Consider the following 25,417-nt stretch of genomic DNA (forward strand, 5'->3'; position numbering starts at 1 on the left):
TGCTGGAGAATCTGAGATAACAAGGTGCAGAGCTGGATGAACACACATTTCGGGCCCGAAACGTCAGCCTTCCTGCTCCTCTGATGCTGCTTGGCCTGCTGTGTTCATCCAGCTCTACATCTTGTTATCTCAGATTCTCCAGCATCTGCAGTTCCTACTATCTCCGAAACAGTATTTGACTGGGTTGGATTTGTCCCGCTTTTTATGTACAGGACATACTCAGGCAATTTTCCCCATTGTCAGGTGAATAGCAATTTTGTAACAGTACTGGAACAGATTAGCTAGGGGTATAGCTCCAAGTTCTGAAGGACAAGTCTTCAGTACTATTGCCAGAATGTTGTCAGGACCCATAGCCTTTGCAGTATCCAGTGCCTTGAACTATTTCTTGATGTTATGTGGAATGAATTGTGCAGTTGAAGATTGGCATGTGTAAACCTGGGGTCCAGAGGCAAAGGCCAAGATGGATTATCCAATTCTGGCTGAAGATTGTTGCAAATGCTTCAGCTTTATCTTTTGCAGTGATGTGCTGGGCTCTTCAATCATTGAGGGTGGAGATATCTGTGGAGCTTCCTCCTCCAGGGAGTTGATTAATTGTTCATCACCATTCAAAATTAGGAGTGACAGGACTGCAAAGCTTAGATCTGATCTGATTATTGTGGGATTGCTTAGCTCTCTAAAGACATAAAATGCTGGAAATATTTAGCAGGCAATATCCATAGGGAAAGAAATAGAGCTATTGAACAGAATCTTCTGAAATTAGTCCCTGTAAGAAGAGTGGGATCATTTTAGAGTTGGAATCTTGCAGTTGGGTGTGTTTACTATGATTCTTTAACTGATTCACAACATTAACATCCTGTCTCTGGCTTACTTGACTAGACACGGAGGGCTGGGAAGTGGGCTCGTTCTGTTGAGGAAAGATTTTGAAGTTAAGGATTCTTGACATTGGTTACAAGCCCAAGTAACAGTTGGATCTTTTGAAGCTGTAGCAATTAGATGAATGGAGAGAAAACCTGGGAAAGCTGCTTCCCTGGGTCTCTTTTAACTTGAATACTTGCTACAGGATCTGAGCGGCAGCAATGAATTGAGCTCTTCCATGGTTACAAGAAAAAAGACAACCTCTCCACCAAAACAAGTAGAAATGGAAGTAGCCAAGTACAAGAGTCATAGAGGCATAGAGATATACAGCGTAGAAACAAACCCCTTGGTCCAATTCGTCCATGCCGACCAGGTATCCTAAATTAATCTAGTCCCATTTGCCAGCAGTTGGCCCATATCCTGCTAAACCCTTCCTACTCATTTACCCTTCCAGATGCCTTTTAAATGTTGTGATTGTACCAGCCTCCACCACCACCTCTGGTAGCTCATTCCATTCATTCACTACCCTCTGTGTGAAAAAGATGGCCCTTAGGTCCCTTTTAAATCTTTCCCCTCTCACCTTAAACCTGAGCCCTCTCGTTTTGGACTCCCGTACCCTGGGGAGAAGACCTTGGCTATTCACTGTATCCATGCCACTCATGATTTTATAAACCCTTATAAAGTCACCCCTCAGCCTCTGACACTCCAGGGAAAACAGCCTCAGCTTATTCAGCCTCTCCCTACAGCTCAAACCCTTTAACCCCAGCAACATCCTCGTAAATCTTTTCTGAACCCTTTCAAGTTTAACAACATCTTTCCTATAGCAGTGAGACAAGAATTGCACGCAGTATTCCAAAAGTGGCCTAACCAATGTCCTGTACAGCCTCAACATGATATCCCAACTCCTATACTCGATGCAGTGTCCGATTAAAGGCAAATGTACCAAATGCCGTCTTCACTAACCTGTCTACCTGTGACTTCAAGGAAATATGTACCTGCACTCCAAGGTCTCTTTGTTCAGCAATGAGTCCCAGGACCTTACCATTAAGTGTATAAGCCCTGCCCTGATTTGCCTTTCCAAAATGTAACACCTCACATTTATCTAGATTAAGCTCTATCTGCCAGTCCTTGGACCAACGACCCATCTGATCAAGGTCCTGCTGTACTCTGAGGTAACATTCTTCACTGTCCACTACACCACCAATTTTGCAAACTTACTAACCATACTTCCTATATTCACAGCCAAACCACTTAAATAAATTAGGAAAAGTGTCGATCCTTGCGGCGCACTGCTGGTCACAGGCTTCCAGTCTGAAAAGCAGCCCTCCACTACCACCCAAGGAGCAAGAATGTCAATGTTTTGGGCTGAAACCCTTTGTCAGGAAGAATTTCAACCCAAAACGTTGACATTCCTGCTCCTTTGATGCTGTCTGACCTGCTGTGTTTGTCCACCTCCATGTTTATTGGCTCTGGCTTCCAGCATCTGCAGTCCTCACTGTCTCCCTTCCTCCACCACCACCCTCTATCTCCTGTCTTTGAGCCAATTTTGTATCCAAATGGCTAGTTCTCCCTGTGTTACATGTGATATAACCTTGTTAACCAGTCTACCGTGTAGAACCTTATCAGACACCTTACTGAAGTCCATATAGACAACAAAAAGGAAGCAGCAAAAATGCAGTGCCTCCAAACTGGAGACAGTGCAATGAGGTTTCAGGACCTCAGGAGGATAGGAAAGGTGAATGGTATTAACGTTTAAAGGATCCAATCCCTGCACTCTGATTTTCCCAGCACTGTCTTGCACAACTCTCCTCAAAATATCTTGCAGCTCCACTCATTCCTCTGTCTCCATGAACTTCTTCACATCTGCATCTGTAAAGCCACCACTCACACTCAATGTGCAGCTTTGTCGCAACCATACCTCACAGTGAGCCTCCACAAGTGCTGCCTTTCTCTCTCTACACAAGCCACTGACCCAGCTCTGCCATGCTCCCATACAATAGTGAATGGCGTTGCAGGGAAATGCAGATGAAAGTGAGTGAAGTTCTACACAGCTGAAGTGAGCTTCCAAGAAGTTAGCAATAACCTATCAAATAGTGAAGACACTCTCTAAGAAACATGCATTGAGCAACACTGAATCCCCCACTATCAAAATCTTGGGGATTACCATTGACCAGAAACCAAACTGGACTAGCAAAATATGAAGTGTGGCAACAAGAGCAGATCAGAGACTCAGAATCATGCAGCACTAATTCACCTCCCAACTCCCAAAGTCTGTCCACAAGGCACAAGTCAGGGTTTTGATGGAATACTCTCCACTTGCCTGGATGAGTTCAGCTCTAAAAATATTCAGGAATCTGATGCTGTTCAGGACAAAGCAGTCTATTGACGAGCACCACATCTACAAATGTTCACTTCCTTCTGACACTCAGTAGCAGCAGTGTGTACCTTCTCAAAATGCACTGCAGAAATTATCCAAAGCTCCTCAGGTAACACTTTCCAAACCCATGACCACACCCATCCCGAAGACAAATGTAGCAAATGCAAGGGAACAGCATGACCTGAAAGTTTCCCTCCAACCTACGCGCCATTCTGACTTGACTCAGTGTCACTGTGTCAAAATCCTGAACTCCATCCCGAACATAATTATGCGTCTATCTACAACAAGTGGACTGCAGCAGTTGAAGAAGACAGCTCACCACCACCTTCTCAAGGGCATCTAGAGATGGGCAATAAATGCCCATCCTGAGATTAACATTTACAATGCCAACATCCTGAGAATTAGTTTTTAAAAAGCTTATCTTGTATCCAAGACTTAACAACTAATCAGTTTCACTGAAAAAATTCTACCCACTATGCACTTGTCTTGGTGATATTCAAGAATTGCTGACAGGTTGAGAAATAGGATACTGGCTGTGAGTTAAAGTAAGACTGGATTGTCTTTTTAATTACCTTAATAACTCATCTGATACAACCAAGAGGGAGCTTCTCTGCTCTCCTTCAATCCTGCTCGACAGAAAATCAGAAGACGGCAGGATGATATTTGGAAACAATGTCAATTTCTGAGCACAAACAAGCCCATGTCCCCCAACCAGGGAAAATAACTCCTCAGTTTCAGATCAATGACCTTATTTCATAACTTAGGAAGTCATTGACCTCAAACGTTAACTTTCTTTCTGTACAAGTGCTGAGTGTTTCCAGCATTTTCTGTTTTCATTTCAAGTTTCCGACAGCCATGGTATTTTGCTTCGGTAACCATGTATTATAGTGGAGTCACTTTAGAATTCCAAGATAAAATTGAGTTAATAATGCATTACCCTTTAGAATTAGATACACGTGATTTTTTCAGTAAAATATAGCTCATACAGGACAAAAACTATTTTTTTTTCAAAATCCTATGTCACAATCTTGTTAACTTAAAAAAATACTTCGCATGAAAAACTTAACTATCATGTATATAAAAATGTAAGCCCATTAAACTAACATGAATGCTGTAAGTATTATACACCACCTGAGCACTGCTGTCACAGCTTATGACAACTAAAATTCTTGGTTAATTGAATTGTTTTTGTTTTCTCTACACAAAAATATCCATAGCTTTGAAAAGCTCATCATTACTTTGCTAATATCCACACTTTGCTTAGAAATAAAACAGCCACTTTTTTAACATTTTAATTAATTTCTAAAATTGCTTCTTCATCTAAAGAAATATTTAAATGCCTATGATTTGAAAAAATACAAATTGGTGTGTTTGATTTTGTTCCTTCATGCAGTTCTTTTAAGATTACCATTAGGTTTCTCTTCCACTATTTGGATATTTAATGAGCACTCCATCCTAACCTATAAAATTATATTTTATAGTGATTAGATCACTAAAAAGTAATGCATCGAGGAAGCGAGAGACAAAATGACATATTTCTTTCTGTTTCTAGGCAATTTTCCAATAAATCACTGAGCAATGTTCACAGTCTCACCAGGCCCACCATTTTCACCATCAACATGAGCTTGCTTCATTTTAGAAAAGACAGAGACTGCTTTAAACAGCAATCAAGCAAAATGGAATTACAACTGCCCTGTGAGTTCCAGTTTGTGTGCAGGAAATAGCTAGCTGAAAGAGTGAGCATTAATTAAAGGTGCCAGCAGCAAATTATTTTTTTAAAGGCATACCCTCATGAAAATATGCTTGACAAATTATTGTTTACAAACAACATGATGATATCAATAATGTTGATACTCCTCACATTGCCATGTACAAGTGATATGAAAATTGTGACAAAAAGGACGTTTCTTTTCCCTCCTAAAGTAACAATTGTAGCTTAGCAAATATTTTATGATGACAATGCCTTTTTGGTGGAAATGGGAGTGAACAGGAAGGGAACGCTTAGATAAATGCCATCATTTTGAATTCAAGATCATTTGGCAAAACAGGCAATTTTTTTGAATTAAAAATGCCTAAATTAAAATTCCTGCTTTTCCAGGCAGTAATTTTAACCAAACCTCCCAACTAAGTTGTTTACCCACCACATAATTTACATTTCACCTGATTAAACTCTGTTGAAGCCAGGATTTGCTCCCAGCAGGGGAATCTTATTTCTTTATTATGTCACTCCTCCAGGCCAGGCCTGACTTGAACTCAGACCTTCTTACTCAGGGGTAGGAACACCAGCAGTGCACCACAGGACCCTCATCTCCTCTGATGGTGAGGTGCCTCCTCAGTATACTACCCTAGAGTTTCAGCCTTGATTCTTATGCTGAAAGCCCTTGTATCCAAACCCTTGTGATTTATAGGCAACAGTGCTACTAACTAAGCCATAGTTATGGTGGCACAGTGGTTAGCACTGCTGCCTCACATCACCAGGGACCTGGATTCAATTCTACCCTTGGGTAACTGTCTGTGTAGAATTTGCACATTCTGCCTGTGTCTGTGTGGGTTTTCTCTGGGTGCTGTGTCCAAAAATGGGCAGGTTAGGTGGATTGGCAATGATAAATTTCCCCGTGATGTCCAGGGATATGCAGGCTTGGTGGATTAGTCATGGTAAATACAGGGATAGCGTGAGGGTGTGGGTCTGGGTGAGATGCTCTTCGGAGGGTCGGTATGGACTTGATGAGCCAAATGGCTGCTTCCACACTGTAGGAATTCTGTACAAAATAATATCTCACCGAAAAAAGTGCAAAATTAATTAATTCAAGGTGGATTATGATTAAGTATATCAAACTCATTTTACTTTCTTTCTTGCATTTCTCTCTGCAAACTCTGATTTTTATTTGCTTCTTGACTTTCATCTGTTTTGATCATTGTTGGCATTCTTGCCTCTTGAGTCAGACAATTACGTGTTCAACTCCTATTACTAAGATTTGGCCACTTCATTTAGGTTGACATCTAAAACAGTAATGAGGGTGCAGTACCAACAGAGGTGTTGGCTTCCAAAACCCATGACATTTGATGAGGAGCAGGGGAAATATTTATCAATTAACTCGTATAATCAAAGTGATTATCTTGTTATTTTCTTCTCACTGTTTGTTGGACATTGTGGTACAGAATTGACAATACTTCCAAAGTACGTTGGAATATGAAGGGTGATGGTTAGCTCTGTTAGCTGGATAGCTGCTTTGCAATGCAGAGAGTCACCAATCATGAAGGTTAAATTCCTGCACCATCTGAGGTCACCATGAAGGCCCCACCTTCTCAGTCACACCTTTTACCTGAGGTGTGGCAACCATCAGGTTAAACTCACTATCAGTCATCTCTCTCTGATGAGAAAGGTTCCTCTGGTCCTATGGCAACTTGTACTTTCATCTGAGATTTGAAAAGGTGCTAATCAAATCTAATTTATTTATTAGATACCATTTTGCCATTTCCATTTTTCTAGAATTTCTGAAGAAATTCTTGGAGAGCAAGTGTATTGAGTGTAAATATCTCTAGACTTACCCAAACTAACACTAGTATGTAATTTCCTTTACTTCTTTGTTGTCATGATACAATAATATGTAAATCAGTGACTGAAATGTAGTGTTAGATTAATGCAACATCACTATCATGTCAAGAGGATTCTTCATTGAAGTAAGCTTGTATTCACCTAGTCAGCTTTCAAAGAAGAAAGCAGTGGGGCCCTTCAAGCAGTTAATTGGATGAGATCAACAGTATCTCTCAAAAGCACAAGACTATAGTTTAAATCAACAGATAATATATATATTACCTTATTCATAATTGAATATCCCAGTAAATAACGTAAATCTCCAGTTAAATACACAAACTAGAGTCCTAAATTAATTGAAATAAAACAATGAAAAACTTAATTAAAATTGCTGAAATTTAGTACTTGGATGAACATAATAACTTATACTAAAATAGTTATTTAAAGTAAGATACAAATAGGTAATACATACGTGACAGAGATTGTCAAGCCATCAGGTCTTTTTATAAAAATACCGGTATGGTTTCATTTGCTGTTGGAACTTTCGTACATTACCAAACATTTTTTAAAAATCTTCTTAATATCATCAAATTACATTTACTGTATACCATTGAGTGTCATGTAGGTATGATACGACATAGATCTACAGTTTAGGTGGAAATACAAATCTGCTTTACAAAAGAATAGTAAAAAGAAGATCTGGGACTAGATTTTCATTGCGAATGTAGGTAGCTCAAGGCAAGAAATTTCCTGACTTAGCAGGTCCCCTCTGGTTTAAAGGTCCTGTTATATGCAATTTTTGTTTCGGGGAGGTGGAACCAAGAGAAAGTTGGGACTGTAGTCCTGGAAACAGATCCAAGGCAGCTGTTGGTGGCAATGTATTCCACCAATTAACCACCCTCTGGCTGAAGAAATTCCTTGTCATCTCAGTTCTAAAGTGACATCCCTTCACTCTGAGCCTGTGCCCTTAGGTCCTAGTCTTTCCTTCCAGTGGAACATCTTCTCCATGTCCACTCTATCCAGGCTTCTCAGTAATCTGTAAGTTTCAATGAGGATCCCCCTTATCCTTCTAAACTCGATTTGTGTACAGACTCAGAGTCCTCGACCACCCCTTCATGCCCAAGATCATTCTTGTACACCTTCTCTGTACCTCCTCCAATGCCATAACATCCTTCCTTAGATACAGGACCCAAACCTATTCTCAATATTCCAAATGCAGTCTGACCAGATCTTTCTAGTCCTCTTGAAATGAATGTTAACTTTGTGATTGCCTTCCATACTACTAATTGAACCTTCATGTTAACCTGAAGAGAATACTGAACTAAGACTCCTAAGTCCATTTGTGCTTCAGATTTCTGAAGCCTTTCACCATTTAGAAAATATTCTATGCTTCTATTCTTCCTATCAAAGTGTATTACCTCATAGTTTCCCACATTCTATCTGCTATTTCTCTGCACAGTCTTTAGCCTGTCCAAGTCCTTCTACAGTCTCCATGCTTCCTCAGCACTACCTGTCCCTCCACCTATCTTTCTGTCATCTGCAAACTTAGCAACAATGAGCTTAGTCCACATTGTTAATGCATAATGTGAATAGTTGTGATCCCAACACTGACCCCTGCGGCACGGTGGCTCAGTGGTTAGTGCTGCTGCCTCACAGCGCCAGGGACCTGGGTTCGATTCCAGCCTTGTGTGACTGTCTGTGTGGAGTTTGCACATTCTCCCCATGTCTGCATGGATTTCCTCCGGGTGCTCCAGTTTCTTCCCACAGTTCAAAGATGTGCAGGTTAGATGGATTGGCCATGGGAAATTGTCCAGTGTGGAGGTGGGACTGAGTTGGATGCTCTTCAAAGTGTCTGTAAGGGCTGAATGGCCTGCTTTGACACTGTAGGGATTCTATTCTTTGATATAACTCCTTTAGTCACTGGTTGCCATCCTGAAAAAGACTGCTTTAACCCCACTCTCTGCCTTCTACCAGCCAGCCAATCCTCTGTCCATGCCAGTACCTTACCGCTAACATCATGGGCTCTTATCTTATTAAGCAACCTCCTATGCTGCACATAGTCAAAGGCCTTTTGTCAAAGGTATTCTTGAAAAAGAAGAGATCACAAAAAGAACATTTTGTTAGAATCACGTGAAAAAGTTGATCAAGAAATCTACTTCAGCTGTCAAAATGTAACCCCTGTTGAGCATTTGTGAGTCTTGTCACTAAGCCAAGCATTCATAATGAGCACAGGTAGAGAACATAAATATCTGGCCACTTTCTTCAAATCAAACAATTCTCTTTCTATGTCTTAATGAAATAAATAACAGGGAAGGTCCATGGAAGGCACGAAGTGGGCAGTGAGATTGCATAGATGGCATGGAGGTCATATGGAATGGCCATGGGATGCACAAGTAAGACCTTTTGAACTTATCTTTCAAAAGGTTCCTGAAGTCAGATTTTGGCTCTTCATTTCTCTGAGGGATTGTGAACCACAGGTCACAGAGGAGTTGACTTAACTCCATGAAAATCGCAGGATGTTATGAGCTTTGTACCACCACAATGAAGCTGGTCAGGTCGAGAGTGCAGGATGCAAGTTCACCACTTATACTCTCAACCTGCTCCAGAAAAAAATTGCCACACTGAGTTCAATGTGGAGCAGAAGGATGTTAACCTTAAGACAGCCCTAAACTAAGACTCCTAAGTTCCTCTGGGCTTCAGATTTCTGAAATCCTTCCCCATTTAGAAAATAGTCTACGCCTCTTTTCTCCCTACCAAAGTGCACTACATCATACTTTCCCCCATTGTATTCTATCTGCCATTTCTTTGCCTGTTCTCCTAGCCTGTCCAAGTCCTTCTGCAGTCTTCCTGCTTCCTCAGCACTACCTGTCCCTCCACCTACCTTTGTGTCATCTGCAAACATAGCAACAATGAGATAACAATTCTCCTTTTCTCCTCTCTGACTAAAAGAAGAAAATGTTCCTTCTAGCCAACATTTGTGCAATACATAGAAGTTCATTTAACATCCAAATCCTGCACTAGTTCATTGGTATAATTTAATGTGCAACATAATAGTAAGTTCAAAATGGGTGTTTGAATTAATTGATTCTAACTTTTAAATGTGTACTCCAGATTGTAAACCTTTACTCTGTCTTCCTTCAAGAATTTCTTTTTAAAAATAATTAAACACATTTGCTTAATTATCAGCTGATTTTCACATGGGTTGATGTGAAATGCTGAAGATTAAGATATTTTAGGCTTGAACATTGGGCTAGGTGCTGACAGTAAACAACATTTTATTACTAGACCCCCTTCCCCAAGTAACAGCATTTTATCTTCTTCATCCACCATGCCTCACACACATTAAATATCTACTGACCACATGTTTACAAACTTCAGCCTTGATAATAAAATAGTTGCAGGTCATCTTTCTAATTTTAAGTGCCAAATTCTACTTATTTCAAAAGCTCCTGACATTGGAACAGCCTTTAATTTGAACCAAGCTCATAATTTTGACAGTCTAGCACATTGTCCAATTCTAACCGTACAAATAAACAGAGCAGATGTAGCAACCAGTCCTTCAATGCCTCATTTTAAAAAATTGTTTTGTTAAGACTGTCAAATTAAATTCAGCAATTGCAAGTAGGTGCAAAGCTGAGATATTTTGGCCTTCATTATTTGAACATTTGCACGTTAGATTTCAATATGATGATCACTAAAGGTCACCAGCATCTTGCAAGATAATATGGAAAATAAACTTTACAATATCTAGAAGGTAGTAAATAGTAGATTCACAGCTGATTTTCTGCTGTCTGCACATCATTTTCATTTCAGTTTTATATTTCAGGGCAATGCTATTTAAATTGCACCAGTCGTCAGTTTACGTTTACCAAAACAAAATATTCAATTGGATTTTGTTACCCTTAATGTAAATATGAATGAGATTAATCGAGTCTGTGACTTAACTAATCAATTCCAATATTTATTTCAAGAGTGTCTCATAAAGTGTTGTCACAGAATAAGTTAAGGGAAAAAATTGGCAGCTACTTAAGCTGGTCTCTGTAAAATTGATCAGTTTGTCCCATGGAAAGCAATTGTAGATTCAATAAAATCTTTCTTGGACAATATAAGCACTTACTTTCAAAAGTGTGGCTCACAATCAAACCTTTAAGTAAGATAAGGTAAATGAAGTGTGAAGGGAACCGTTGTCTACTTTATGATTTATTTTTAAAGGATAAGCTAGAGTAAAAATTTGTAAAACTAAACACCACCTGCTTGATTTTATGCTCTAATATGTAAAAGACTCCAGGGAGGTAAAACCTGGGTTAATAGGATTACCTCCAATCTTTTAATATCTAAATCTGTGACACCAGATCATTTTCACTGAGCAGAAGATCATAATCACTCATTTTGTCCCAGATTTTGCTCCCTTAACTGAAATGAAGCCGGTGAAGTGTCACTCAATGTGCTCCGAATACAAACAGCAATCGAAGCACAATAAAGGGTGAATGCAAAAATCAAAATTTCCTCTCATGACAAAAATACAATTTCATAGCAAGACAACTGTACAATTTTAAATAATGTTTAATAAGCAAGTAAGGTGGTTTGTATTGGCTGGACAGAATATTTTTTGCTTGTTTAAAATTGGATGTTCAGAATGGATTTTTTTACTTATGTCCAGTTGGCCAGAGATTTGGGTGAGCAGTTTGTCAGATCTTGCATACTGGAGGCTCAACACATTAAGAGACCCAAGATTCATTGCCATACATGACATATATACCTTGACTGAGAATTCTAGTGATCGTCTGGCTGAACACAGAATGAGATACTCCATAAATGGCCCAGTCAATAGAAACATCAGTCTGTTACAGGGCTCTGATGGTCGGCCAGGGGTGAGGGAGTATGGGCTGGATGACTGCTGGGTGTAATCACAAGAAGCAGTTCTGTTCTTCCCAGCCTCACAGAAATAAGTTTAACACTTGCCTCCTATGGTCTCAGCATCTGTCCTCCCAGCTGTTACAGGGCAGAGCATTTGTCCAGTGCTCCATTTGACCTATCTATCCATAATTGCCACACCGCTTTGCATGAATGAATGAAGCTCCCTCCTAATTCATGTGAGCACCTGAGCTTTCCTTGAGGAACTGTGGGTAACAGTAAGTCCCCCACTCAGGCAGACGTTTGTTCTGGGTTCCAGCACGATGCCACCAACCAGTTCTGTCATGCAATGTGATTTTAAACAAACAAGCTGTAGATGGTGGGGTCACCTGATTGGACTGGCAACAATATGGAGTAGGTGGGACAGCAGCGACACGGACATGCTCTAAAATGGAGCTGACAGCCATTATTGTCATTGCCTCTTCAGTGGGAGATTGCAGAAGGAGCACCATGAAACTACAATAAGGAGAGGCTGTAAAGGCTTTTCAACCATGGCACACCAAAGGTTTTGAAACCAAAGGCTGTGTGCGTGACAAGAATGTACTTCTTGAAGAGGACATAAAGAGGGTACAAAAATATAGTTACATTAAGCGAATGGGCAAATATCTGCAGTATAATGTGGGGAAATGTGAAATTGTCCATTTTGGAAAGAAGAATAAAACAGAAGTATATTGTCTACGTGGTGAAATATTGCAAAATCTGAGATCCAGAGAGATCTGTATGTCCTGGTGCATGAATCGTAAAAGACTCATTTGCAGATTCGCCAAGCTATTTTGAAAAGTAATAGAACATTATTATTCATTGTGACGGAAATTAAGAACAAAGGTAAGGACTTTATGTTTCAATTATAGAGCATATTGGTGAGACCACATCTGAAGTACTGAACTGTACACCACTGATTAACTTAATTAAGAAATTATGCAAATGGACTGGAAATAATTCAGTGAAGGTTTACTAGTTTAATACCTGAAATGGGGATGAAGAAAGTTTCGAGAAGTTAGGTTTATATCCACTAGAGTTTAGAAGAGTAAGATGTGATTTGATTGAAACAAAGAAGATCCTGAAGGATCTTGACAGGGTAAATGTTTCCTCACAGGAGAATCTAGAACTGGAGACCATTGTTTAAAAATAAGGGGTTGCCCATTTAAATAAGTGACGAGACTTCTTTTTGACGGTTATGAATCTTTAGAACTCTCTTGCTGTTAAGGCAGAAGTCTTATGATCTTATTAAGTCATGAAGCAAAGTCAAAGGACCTTAATAAAATCATGGCTGATCTGATTACACCAACCCTTGATAATCATTCACAATCCTTGTTTAAGAATCTATCCACTTCTGTTTTTACTTTTGGCTAGTTTTGTCTCATACTCTAATTTTTCCCCACAATATTTTTATTTTTTCATTGTTTTCTGTGTGATATGACTCTATACAGTCATTTGACATGCCATCTGTCTTTGCATAATTGTACGCTTTTTCCTTGAAGATCAATACTACCTTGAACATTTTTCATTAACCACAGATGGTGAGGATATGCCTGAGAAGTTTTCTTGTTGAATGCACCTATTCTATGTTTGTGAAATGATCCCTAAATGCTCACTGCCGCATCTCTATTGACCTACACCTTGACTTAATTTGCCTATTCACTTTACAGCTATTCACAGCTCTGCCTCATAATTAACGTTTTTTTACAGTTAAAAATATAGTCTCAGACCTACTCCTCTATCCTTCAAACTGAATGTAAAATTGAATTATATTGTTACTGACACCTAGGGGCACCGTCACTATGAGATCACCTATTGTTCTTATCCTTCAACACAGTACAGGTTTAATGTAGACTCCTCTCTGGTCAGATCCAAAACACGCTGTTCTAAGAAAGAATCCCCCAAAACATTCTATGAACTACTTTTCTACGCTGCCCTTGCTCTGATTTTCCTAGTCCATATATTGATTAAAATCTCCTATGGTTATTGACATACATTTCTGAAAAGTTTGCTTAATTTTTCTTTATGTTCCACTCTACCCAATGTAGTTATTATTATGAGATCAATGGATTACTCCTACAAGTGACTTCTTGCCTTTGTCATTTATCATCTCCACCCAAACTATATCCACATTTTCATTTCCTAAACTTAGAGAAATGTTCTCTATTTTGCTAATACCATAATTAACTAACAGAGCCACCTCTCCACCTTTTCCGAGACAACAAGGTGCAGGGCTGGACGAACACAGCAGGCCAAGCAGCATCATAGGAGCAGAGAGGCTGATGTTTCGGGCCTAGACCCTTCATCAGAAAAGCTTTTCTGATGAAGGGTCTAGGCCCGAAACATCAGCCTCTCTGCTCCTATGATGCTGCTTGGCCTGCTGTGTTCGTCCAGCCCTGCACCTTGTTGTCTCGGATTCTCCAGCATCTGCAGTTCCTACTATCTCTCTCCACCTTTTCCCCCAGCTTGCTGTCCTTCCTAAATGATCTGTACCAATCAAGATTCAGATACTACTTCAAGTGATCCTGCAGCCACATCTCCAGAGTATCTACTAGACTATATTATCCATGTCTCTGTAATGGCCACTAGGTCACACTTATTTATTTCTATTTGTGATCCCAGTTCATCTATCTTGATTTAAATGCTACATGCATTCAGAAACTGAGTATTTAGTTTGATCTTCTTCTTCTTTTTTTGTAACCTTTAGTCTTACCTGTTGATTTACTCTTAGAGTTGTACTGTCTGTCCCTTCTTGTCACAGTCTATCATTTCTTGAATTAATACCTTTATCTTTTGGCTTGGCTGGACTCTTTGATTTACCACATCTTGTCAAATTTGATCCTTGCCCCCACGATTTAGGTTAAAATCCTCAGTAGTCCCCTAGTTATCATAGAATCCCTACAGTGCGGAAGCAGGCCATTTGGCCCATCAGGTCCACAGCAGCCCTCCAAAGAGCATCCCACACAGACCTACCTCGTCCCTGTAACCCTACACTTCCCATGGCTAAGCCACCTGGCCTGCGTATCCCTGGACTCAATGGGCAATTTAGTATGGCTAATCCACCTAACCTGCACAACTTTGGACTGTGGGAGGAAACCGGAGCGCCCAGAGGGAATCTGCGTAGATACAGGGAGAATGTGCAAACTCCACACAAACAGTTGCCCGAGGATGTAATTGAACCCAGGTCCCTGGTGCTGTTAGGCAGCTGTGCTAACCACTGAGCCATCGTGCTGCTGCAATGGTACAATGGAAACAATGCCTAATGGTATTATTGTTGTGTTATTAATCCAGGGACCCAGGTTCGAATCCTGCAATGGCAGATATTGGAATTTGAATTCAATAAAAGAACAGGAGGATATAGCAGATGAATGCATGGCTAAAGAATTGGCGCAGGGTCAGGGATTCAGATTCCTAGATCATTGGGATCTTTTCTGGGACAAGATGACCTGTTCAAGAGGGACCTGAACTGGAGGGGGACAAATATCCTGGCGGGCAGACCTGTTTGTGCTACAAGGGATGGTGATGGTTTAAACTAGACTGGCAGGGGGGGTGGGATCCTCAACTGCAAGGAGGCAAGTGCAAAGCTGGAAGGAGATACAGTAATCAGAAATAGCAAGTTGAAGACACAGGTCAGGCTGGAACATGATAGGATGCGAGGAATGTCTGTTGGATTAAATTGCATCCATTTCAATGCAAAAGGACTGACAGGGAATGCCAATGAACTCAGGGTGTGGATAGATATGTGGGACTTGGATATTATAGGCATTACAGAAACGTAGCTAAGGGAGGGACAGGACTGGCAACTTGATGTGCCTGGGTACAGGTGCTTTAGGTGGGAAAGTAGGGAGGGGGAGTTGCATTTTTGATTAAGGGGAGTATCACAGCAGTAGTTAGAGATGAAACAACTGAAGGATCATCCAGTAAGGCTTTGTGGGTGGAGCTAAGAAATAAGAAAGGAATGTGAACTTACTGGGGTTGTACTACAGGCCCCCAGATAGTCAATGGAAATTAGAGGAACAAATATGCAGGGAGACTAGGGAGATTTGCAGGAGGAATAGAGTTGTCATAGTGGGGGATTTTAATTTTCCTAACACAGACTGGGACTGCCATAGTGTTAAAGGCTTAGATAGCGTAGAATTTGTTAAATGTGTTCAGGAAAGTTTCCTCAAGCAGTATATAGAGGGTACTACTTAGGAAGAGACAAAACCCGACCTACTCTTGGGAAATAGGGCAGGCCAGGTGACTGAGGTGACAGTGGGGAGCACTTTGGGACCAATGACCATAGTTCTATATTACTTTTTAAAAAGTTATGGAGATGGGCAAAACTGGTCTACATGCGCAAGTTCTAAATTGGGGCTAGGCGAATTTTGATGGCATTAGATAGGAGCTTGCCAGAGTTGAGTGGACTGGTTTGTCTGCAGGCAAAGGGACCTCCAGCAAGTGGGAGGCCTTCAAAAGTGTGATAGCAAGAGTTCAAGGTCTATATGTTCCTGTGAGGGTGAAGGGTAAGGTTAGCAGGAATAGGGGCCCCTGAATGACAAGAGACATTGAGGCTTTGACCAGAAAAAAGAGGCATGGCTTAGGAATAGGCAGCTGGGATCTAAGGAATCCCTGAAGGCATACAGGGGATACGGGTGATTACGGAAGAAGGAAATCAGGAGGGCAAAAACAGGGCATGAGATAGCTTTGATTGAAAAGGTCAGAGTGAATATGAAGAGATTCTTTACGTATATTGAAAGTAAAAGAACGAGAGAGAGAATAGGACCCCTCAAGGAGAAAGTGGACATGTATGTGTGCAACGACAGGAGATGGGTGAGGTCCTCAATGAATATTTCTCCTCTGTATTTACTGTCATGAACACTTCGGAACTTGGGGAAGTTAGTTGTGATATTTTGGGGACAGTCCATATTAAAGTAGGGGAGCTGTTGGAAGTATTAGAATGTACGAAGATGGATAAATCTTCTGGTCCTGACCAGATATATCTAAGAACCCTGCAAGAAGCTAGAGAGGAAATTGCAGGGGCCCTGGCTGATATATTTGCATCTTCGTTAGGCACGGGTGAGGTCCCGGAAGACTGAAGGGTAGCGAATGTTGTGACCTTATTCAAGAAGGGCTGCAAGGAAAAACCTGGGAATTATAGATCAATAAGCCTAATATCTATGGTAAATAAATTACTTAAGAAGATTCTGAGGGATAAGATATACATGCATTCGGAAAGATAGGGTTTGATTAGGAGTAGTCAGTATGGCTTTCTGCATGGGAGCTCATGCCTCACAAATTTGTTAAAGTTCTTTGATGAAGTGACCAGGAAGGTTGATGAGGGCAGGGCGCTGGACATAGTCTGTATGGATTTCAGTAAGGCCTTTGATAAGGTTCTACATGGTAGGCTGCTCTGGAAGGTTAGATCACATGGAATCCGGGGAGAGCTGGCAAATTGGATACACAATTGGCTTGATGGTAGTAAGCAGACAGTAATAGTGGAAGGATGCTTGTTGGATTAAAGGCCTGTAACTAGTGGTGTGCCTGAGGGTGCTGGGCCTATTGCTGTTCGTTATCTAAATTATTGATTTGGATGAGAACATACAAGGCATGATTAGTAAATTTGCGGATGACACTAAAATAGGCAGTGTTGTGGACAGTGAGGAAGATTATCAGAAATTGCAGCAGGATCTTGAACAGCTGGGGAACTGGGCGGAGAAATGGCAAATGAAGTTTAATATAGGTAAGTGTGAGGTATTGTATTTTGGAAAGTCAAATCAAGGTAGGAGTTTCAAGGTGAATGGTAGAGCCTTAATGGGTGTAGTGGAACAGAGGGACCTTGGAGTTCAGGTGCATGTTTCTCTGAAAGCGGAGTCACAGGTAGACAGGGCAGTTGAAGAAGGCTTTTGGCACACTGGCCTTCATCAGTCAGGGTATTAAGTATAGAAGTTGGGAAGTTATGTTGCAATGGTACAGGACATTGTTGAGGCTACACTTGGAGTATTGTGTTCAGTTTTGGATGCTATTAAACTGGAAAGATTGCAGAAGAAATTTACAAGGATGTTGCCAGGACTCAAGGGGCTGAGTTGTAGGGAGAAGTTGGACAAGCTAGGACTTTTTTCTTTAGAGCATAGGAGACTGAGGGAGGATCTTATAGAAGTGTATAAGATCATGGGAGGCATGGATAGTATGAATGCACTCAGTCTTTTTTCCAGGGTTGGGCAATCGAGGACTAGAGGGCATCAGTTTAAGGTAAGAGCGGAAAGAATACATGGGAATCTGAGAGGCAACTTTTTTACACAGAGGGTGGTACGCATATGGAATGAGCTGCCAGCAAAAGTGGTTGAGGTGGGTACATTAACAAAATTTAAAAGGCATTTGGACAAATACATGGATGGGAAAGGTTTAAAAGGATATGGGCCAAGTGCAGGGAAATGAGGTTAGCGTGGATGGATATTTTGGTCGGCACAGACCAGTTTGGGCCAAGGGCCTGTCTCCGAGCTGTAGGACTCTATGAATGTCTAGTTACACGGCTCGCAAAACCCTTCCCAAGCACAGTTCAGGCAGTGATCACCAGTTGTGCCAATGCCCCATGAACAGGATCCTACCTTCCAAAAAAAGTTTATTCTTTCATCTCTCTAACCTAATTTGCCCTTTGTCCATTTGCACTTGATTCAGATAATAATCCAGAGATTATGACCTTTGGATTTCTACCTAATATGGTGCCTGGTTCCTCAAACTGACAATGCAGAATGTCTTTCTATGTCCTACTGAGGTTGTTGGTACATGCAAGGTCCATGGTGATGGGATCCTCCTCTTCTCATTGTCTGGTCTTCTTTGCCTTGAGCAGATTTTCTGAACCTTGACACCTGTCAGGCAGTTTCATGGACTACTGCCTGAACAGACACTCTTTGCTGCAGAAGAGAGCTCCTATCATAAAAGGCCTAGCTGACAAAATTACAGAAGAATTGGTTTCTCTGTTTCTTCAATTATCTTTAATAGCCCGACCGCTCTTCTAATCAAGATCTTGTTAAAACCCTGCACTAGGTTGGCAACCTTTAGAACTTAAACTGTAAATTTCAAATAAATGCAAACTAGAAACAAAAATGTAATAAAATATTTTGATACTCTTACAATCAACTGCGAGCCACCCCAATTTTATTAGAAGTGGAGAAGGTAATCCTGTGGCAAAGAAACCATATGAATTTGTGTAGGTGAATTTCGTGAGGGAGGGTACATTGATCTAAAATATCACCCTCTTAATCTTGAGAGGAAACAGAGAAGAAACTTGGTTGGATGATGGAGCAGTAAATCTGGCCATTCTACCAATCAAAGAGGCAGGCAATGGTCTGGACTGGCTGGCAGAACATGCAGCAGTGGATATTGGCAAAATTGGAGTCTCTCTAAGGGAGGGTGAAAAGATCAGAATTCCTTCAGCTAATAAGGAAAGGAACTCCTTCCTTCATGTTTTCCTCCTGATAGAAGCACTACAACAGTTGATTTACTAATAACCTCCATATTTTTTCCTCCCACAGGCTACAATATGGGAATGGGAGAAAGAACAGGCAAACGATAAAGCATTCATTCTGTCTGTGAATAAGCAAAATGCAAGTGAACCTGTACCATCACACCAATCAAACATACTGTCCATCCTTCTAGATCCACACAATGCAGGCAGGCCCTCAAGCTATTGTGAGTGAGAGGCACAGGGTGAGTGACATACCACAAATGAGATAAGGGAGGCAGAGGCAGCTCTAGACAGTTTTCCTTGATAGGTGAAGGACACCATGTTCATTTGGATGGTGATGCAGCCTTGCACACATGGCATGAATTCCTTTAGCAGCAGCAGGGGATGTGCCCCCCTCGTGTTAGAGTTCCCTGGGATTGTGCAAAGTTATGAGTAGAGAATAAAGGGATGCATTAATGATGTGCTGTGCCAAGTTTCAAACACTCTAGAGCATGAAATCACATTTAGAGAGTGGTCAACCTCTTGGAAAGCTATATAGGGTATCACTCAAAGTGAATACAGGAGGCATATGCCTGGTCAGTGACTAGTAGTGCAATGATGACGTGGTGAATGATACATGTTGCTTAGCTGGTGGACCACTCTAACATTCTTGAAAAGCCCAACGTCTCACTCTCAGTATGTTACTATGTCTTTAAGAAACATGCTCACGATGTCATCACTGCATCATGGCACGTCTTTTGAGTATTTAAAGATCTCATACTCCGTCTTACGCTGGGATCACTTGAAACATGGCACACAATCAAAAGCATGTTACTGTGTTGTAATTTAACAATTTCATGTTGGTCCCGTTACATAAAAGCCTGTGAAAATAATGTTTTTTATATGATATGTAGCTGCAATTATCCATGCCCAGTTTCCAATGTTACAGGAGATAACATAAACATTGTCACATCAACTGAAGACACTGTGCTGGAGACCAATTCACACCATGCAGCAACAGTGGGCATTATAAAAGTTTCAAATGTCTTAGAGGCACTTGGAAAATCAATTGAATACCAATTGTGCAACAGCTTTGGACAACAGAGAATTCATAAAATGAAACATATCCTCACCAGCATCAGTTTCTGTGAATACAGACAGCTGTACAGATTTGTAGATAAGGCATTGATCACCAAGAAAACAGAACTGATTCTCTTTTGATTGGAATTAAATTTTTATTAAATTAAAATAAATAAGAGATCCTTACCAAAAGAAAAATAAAAAGGGCCATATTTACAGGCAGAACCAAAACTAAATGTTGTAGGGCTGTACAGAAATATAGTGCATACTTGAATTCATCCTTTCTCATTTAAAAAATGAGAGACTGCCAAACCAATTTTTCAAAATTGCTTATTTGGTGCTGAAAGCACAGCTCCAAAGTGTGCCCAGAAGAGAATAGAAGGGAAGTGGTATGTTGGCCTTCATTGCAAGAGGTTTTGAGTATAGGAGCAGGGGAGTGTTGTTGCAGTTGTACAGGGCTTTGGTGAGGCCACACCTAGAATATTTTGTGCAATTTTGGTCTCCTTTTCTGAGGAAGGATGCTCTTGCTCTCCAGGGAATGCAGCAAAGGTTTACCAGGCTGATTCCGGAGATGGTGGGTTTGATGTATGAGGAGAGATTGACTAGGTTTGGACTATTTTCACTGGAGATCAGATGAATGAGGGGGGATCTCATAGAGACTTATAAAATTCAAACAGGATTGGACAGGATAGAGGCAGGGAGGATGTTCCCGATAGTGGGTGTTTCCAGAGCCAGGGGTCACAGTATGAGGATTCAGGGTAGACGATTTAGGATGGAGATGAGGAGACATTTCTTCACCCAAAGAGTGGTGAGCCTGTGGAATTCATTACTACAGGAAGTAGTTGATGCCAAAACATTGAATGTATTCAAGAGGCGACTAGATATAGCACTTGGGGTGAATGGGATCAAAGGTTATGGGGAGAAAGCAGGATTAGGCCATTGAGTTGGATGTCAGCCATGATCGTGAAGAAAGGCGGAGCAGGCTCGAAGGGCTGAATGGCCTCCTGCTCCTATCTTCTATGTTTCTATATTAACTGAGAGATCACTTCAAAAGGCATTTTTATTCATTAAGAAGCTTGCAAACATTATTTGATTGCATCATTTTCTTTCTCCAAATCAGTGTGATGTAAGTCATCTCCTTTTTTGTACTAACCAGAACTACAAGAAGAAACCTGCCACGATCAGCCTGCAATTCTTAAAGGTATAGCTTAAAGGGACCAATGCAAGTGGAACAGCAGTTTTAATCCAAACTGACATCAAGTCAGGGAAATGTGACTTGAGGTGGTATGGTACAAAGCTTTCAAGGCAGTTTCAATGACAGCAGAAACCTCATTGTGGATTGGTCAGCATCCATGATATCCTTGACAACAAGGTGCAGGGCTGGATGAACACAGCAGGCCAAGCAGCATCATAGGAGCAGAGAGGCTGACGTTTCGGGCCTAGACCCTTCATCAGAAAAGGGGGAGGGGAAGGGAGTTCTGAAATAAATAGGGAGAGAGTGGGAGGCGGATAGAAGATAGATAGAGGAGAGGATAGGTGGAGAGGAAACAAACAGGTCGAAGAGGCGGGGATGGGGCCAGTAAAGGTGAGTGTAGGTGGGGAGTTAGGAAGAACAGGTTAGGGAGGCAGGGACGGCTGAGCGGATGAGGGTGTCAGTGGAGGGGGACTGGTCGGGCCTGCGGGACAGGAAGAAGCGGTGGGCCTTAAGGCCATCTGCATGGGGAATGCAGGTGTACAGGGACTGGACGTCCATGGTAAAGATGAGGTGATTTCACAAGTTTCAAAATCTCCCTTCCCCCTACCGCATCCCAAAACCAGTCCAGCTCGTCCCTGCCTCCCTAACCTGTTCTTCCTCCCACTTATCCCCTCCTCCCACCTCAAGCCGCACCTCCATCTCCTACCGACTAACCTCATCCCGCCCCCTTGACCTGTCCGTCCTCCCTGGACTGACCTATCCCCTCCCTAACTCCCCACCTACACTCACCTTTACTGGCCCCATTCCCGCCTCTTCGACCTGTTTGTTTCCTCTCCACCTATCCTCTCCTCTATCCCTCTTCTATCCGCCTCCCACTCTCTCCCTATTTATTTCAGAACCCCCTTCCCCTCCCCCTTTTCTGATGAAGGGTCTAGGCCCGAAATGTCAGCCTCTCTGCTCCTATGATGCTGCTTGGCCTGCTGTGTTCATCCAGCCCTGCACATTGTTGTCTCGGATTCTCCAGCATCTGCAGTTCCTACTATCTCCATGATATCCTTATTAGTTTACAACCGTTCAAACAAACATACTAACTTACACATCAAGTAATAGCTTATCCAAGGAAACAACTCTGAAAATCTTGCTTGCCATTACCAAGGAGGGACTTCAAAGAATTAACACATTCAGTCTGACCATGGATTGTCACAGCAATCCTGTAAAGATCTGCAAATTACTCAAACACAAACTCAAAGTAAAGGTTAACATGAGGAATAAAAGTCTAAGTCAGACAGCAATCCCAAGAGTTTATTTTGCATTTGGTGGAAGATGCCACAGCAAAAGAGAGGACTTTTAGGAAGAGGAACTGTCAGAGAGACTCATTGAGTTAGTCATCATTTCTGCACCAATTAAGACCATAAACTATAGTAGCAGAATTAGCCATTTGACCCGTAAAGTCTGCTCCACCATTCAATTGTAGCTGATATGTTTCTTAACCACATTCTCCTGCCTTCTCCCTGTAACCCTTGATCCCCTTACTAATAAAGAACTTACCTATCTCTGGTCTAATGATGTGGCCTTCACAATCTTCTGCAGCATGGAGTTGCACAGATTCATCACTCTCTGGCTGAAGAAATTCCTCTTCACCAATTCCAAACAGTCATCGCTTCACTCCGAGGCTGTGTCCTTGGGTCCTAATCTCTCCTACTAGTGGAAATATCTTTTTCATGTCCACTCTATTCAGGCCTCTTAGTATTCTATAAGTTTCATTTGGATCCCCCCTCATCCTTCTGAACTCAATTGAGTACAGACCCAGAGTCCTCAACTGTTCCTCATAAGACAAGCCCTTCATCCCTGGGATCATTCTTGTGAATCTCCTCTGGACTCCTTCCAACACCAGTGCATCGTTCCTTAGATATGGAGCCCAAAACTGCTCACGATAATCTAAATGCAGCCTGACCAGAGTCTTATTCAGCCTCAGCAGTACATCCCTGCTCTTGTATTCTAGTCTTCTTGAAATGAATGATAACATTGCATTTGCCTTCCTAACTGCTAAATGAATCTGCATGTTAACCTTAAAAGAATTCTGAACGAGGACTCCTAAGTCCCTTTTGTGCTTTAGATTTCCGAAGCCTTTCCCCATTTAGAAAATAGTCTATTTGATTCTTTCTATCAAAGTACATAACCTCACACTTTCCCACATTGTATTCCATCAGCCACTTCTTTGCCCACTCTCCTCGCCTGTCCAAATCCTTCTTCAGCCTCCCTGCTTCCTCAACACTACCTGTCCCTCCACCCATCTTTGTCTCTTGAAGCCTTTAAGAAGAATATTTTGGGCATAATAAAGTGCCACATCAGTCATATATCAACAAATCAACAAATGCTCTTGCAGAATTGTACCCACTCAAAACCTGTTCAGCTTTCCTTGATATCTGTAATTTATGTGGCATTAAAGGACTTTTGGCACACATGGACAGGATATCTGGTTCCAAAGGCTAGACTAGATCTCAGTGTCATGGAGAAAGGGGTATTGCTGTATTTGCGTGCAATACCAATGGATTGCCTTCATTCCCTCCCTACCTCTCCTCCAGCACCTCTATGTATCTCAGGGTCAATGGCTTGCATTTGCTGTTTGAGCAGCTGCTCCTCATCACTCCTTATCTCCAAATTCAAGGAGTTCAGTCCCACCTCCATGTTTCACACCCCTTTCCTTCAGAAGTGAGGCTCTGACTATCTGGACCCCATTGTTTGCACTTGCATTCTAATTTCCCTCCATCAAGCATTCCAATGGTTACAGAGCTACCTGACTGCAAGCGTTGTACACTCAGTGGTCACTACCGCTGGTTGTGCATCTCTCCAAGCCCATTCACTTTAATACCCTGATGTAAATGAACCTGCCTTTGTGCTGGCTCCCTGCTGTCATGCCGTCTCTTATTCAAGGAGGTTGTTTCAAATCTTTGTGGTCTCTGTACCTTCAATGAAAAATTTCAAAATCAAACTTCATTGCACTAAATTGCTGAACCACCCGAGTGGTGCGTGGTCAAAAATCGCACAGAGGTGAGGTGGCTTGGAGGGCCACAGTTCACTCAGGAATCTGATTCTGGGCCCTTTCCTGCCTCTGCTCCTGCCTATAGATTAAATTTTAATTTAATCAATTTCTTTTAGCCATGATTGGAGCTATTAAACATTGGCTGTGATTTCCCCTTTCTTTTTCAGTATGGTGATAAGAGTATTAGGGAGTGACAGCAAAATACGTCATCACATTGCCACCAATCAACTCATTAAGAGCTGGCAGGTGAGCAAATACAAATTTCTTGCCCAATCATAAGACTTGTCACTCAGCTGCTGACCAATCACAGGCCAGCAGCTGCTGGGTCCTAAAGTCCACAGGTCAGCCGGTTGCAGAGAGAGGGTGCTCAGGAGTGTTTTAGGCAAGGCCAAGGTGTTGGCTTCCAGAGACCATCCCTGGAACCACCTCCCCACTCAGTGAACCAGCTGCCTTTGCTTTCCAATCTGAAAACTAGCCATCTTCTTGCCCACTGGGGGCACAGGTAATGGGGCAGATGGTGAGTTGACACCATTAAGTTGCCATTAATTGACCACTTAAGGGCCTAATGACAGGTGAGTTGAGAAAAGCCCCTGTGAAACTTCTTTCCCAGCACTTAATAAAGAAGGGGGCAAAACAAGATGAAGGGTCTAGGCCCGAAACGTCAGCCTTCCTGCTCCTATGATGCTGCTTGGCCTGCTGTGTTCATCCAGCTCTACACCTTGTTATCTGAGATTCTCTGAAGTTCTGTCGAAGGGTTACTGGATCTGAAATGTTAACTCTGTTTTCTCTCCACAGATGGCGCCAGACTTGTTGAGTTTTTCCAGCAATTTCTGATTTTGTTTCTGATTTCTAGCTTCCACAGTTCTTTTTTTTTGTTCAGTTAAGTTTCTCTCCAGGGCAAACCCACTCAATTGTTTCACCTTCTCACCATTTCTTTCACTCCCTCCAGGGAGGAGAAAATTCCACCCATTGTTTGAGATTGTCTTCATTAAACGCCTTTACATTATTGCATC

General features: G+C 41.6%; 1 protein-coding gene across 4 annotated transcripts in view; it reads left to right on the forward strand.

Annotated features, from left to right (window-relative positions):
• gpd2 (glycerol-3-phosphate dehydrogenase 2 (mitochondrial)) overlaps positions 1-25,417 on the forward strand; it is a 147,677-nt gene that overhangs the window by 102,994 nt on the left and 19,266 nt on the right. The window lies entirely within an intron of this gene.

This window comes from Rhincodon typus, chromosome 7 (assembly GCF_021869965.1).
Source record: "Rhincodon typus isolate 14 chromosome 7, sRhiTyp1.1, whole genome shotgun sequence".
Lineage (NCBI taxonomy): Eukaryota > Metazoa > Chordata > Chondrichthyes > Orectolobiformes > Rhincodontidae > Rhincodon > Rhincodon typus.